The following is a 1,057-nucleotide window of genomic DNA, read 5'->3' as shown; positions in this document are numbered from 1 at the left end:
TTCAGAGTGCAGCAGCACAGGTTTGGTATGTCTGCCTATTGAAAATGAAGTCATACTGTCAGCAGGAACAGCTTTTTTATCATTAGGCGAGTTAGAAATAATTTCAACGAAGGAAATATAATACTTTGAAGCCGTGCTAATGAATACCTTGGAAACTTGCATTCTGGGAATTGCCAATTTCATTTTTCCAAGTTTTAAATAGTGTGAGAAACCCAGCGCTCTAGGTAAACAAGTTTTTGTTGGAGAAGCTGCTCTCAGGACAAACAAAGGCTTCCATGTTTCGATACAGTCTCATCTTTAGCAGCGAAACGGTGGAAATCATATACCACTAGGGTAATAGAATGTCACGGAGAAGGGACGAGATCGCCTTTCGTCCGAAAGAAAAGCTTTTCGATGTATTTAAGAACAGAGAACTTGTTACGTCTAAGAACTGGTGCTTACGCATTGTTCGTTAATTGGAATACCATGTTAATGGTGGAACTGTTCTCATTCTGGAAACATTCCCCAGGCTGTGGCTAAGCGATGTCTCCGCAATATCCTTTCTTTCAGGAGTGATAGTTCTGCAAGGTTCGCAGGAGAGCTTCTGTAAAGTTTGGAAGGTAGGAGACGAGGTACTGGCAGAAGTAAAGCTGTGAGTACCGGGCGTGAGTCGTGTTTCGGTAGCTCAGTTGGTTAGAGCATTTGCCCGCGAAAGGCAAAGGTCCCGAGTTCGAGTCTCGGTCGGGCACACAGTTTTAATCTGCCAGGAAGTTTCGACGAACTGTTGTTTGAAACAAGTTTGACCACCGACATTAAAGTATTTTTGAAGAAAAATCATTCACTTAGAAAATATATTTTCAAGGAAAACTGAAGGAGTTGCATACATGATCGGTCGACATCGTGAATATGTGACAAGTTTGTGATCAGTTTTGACTGTGGTGAAGGTAATCTACTGTTTAATCGACAGTCAGAATCTTATTGCTACAACGCCGAAGTGCTTTGTTAACGTTAGGAAGTCATCTCTTGTGCAATGATGGAAATGGAAATGAGCGTACGGCGTCAGTGGCCGGGAGTTCCC

General features: G+C 42.5%; 1 non-coding gene across 1 annotated transcript; it reads left to right on the top strand.

Annotated features, from left to right (window-relative positions):
- Nucleotides 1-653: 653 nt before the first annotated feature.
- Nucleotides 654-729, top strand: Trnas-cga (transfer RNA serine (anticodon CGA)). The gene has a single exon. It is a non-coding gene; the product is annotated as a tRNA-Ser (tRNA).
- Nucleotides 730-1,057: the final 328 nt, after the last annotated feature.

This window comes from Schistocerca serialis, chromosome 6, assembly GCF_023864345.2.
Source record: "Schistocerca serialis cubense isolate TAMUIC-IGC-003099 chromosome 6, iqSchSeri2.2, whole genome shotgun sequence".
NCBI lineage: Eukaryota > Metazoa > Arthropoda > Insecta > Orthoptera > Acrididae > Schistocerca > Schistocerca serialis.
The sequence above is the reverse complement of the archived record's forward strand: the minus strand, read 5'-3'. Positions and strand labels throughout refer to the sequence as shown.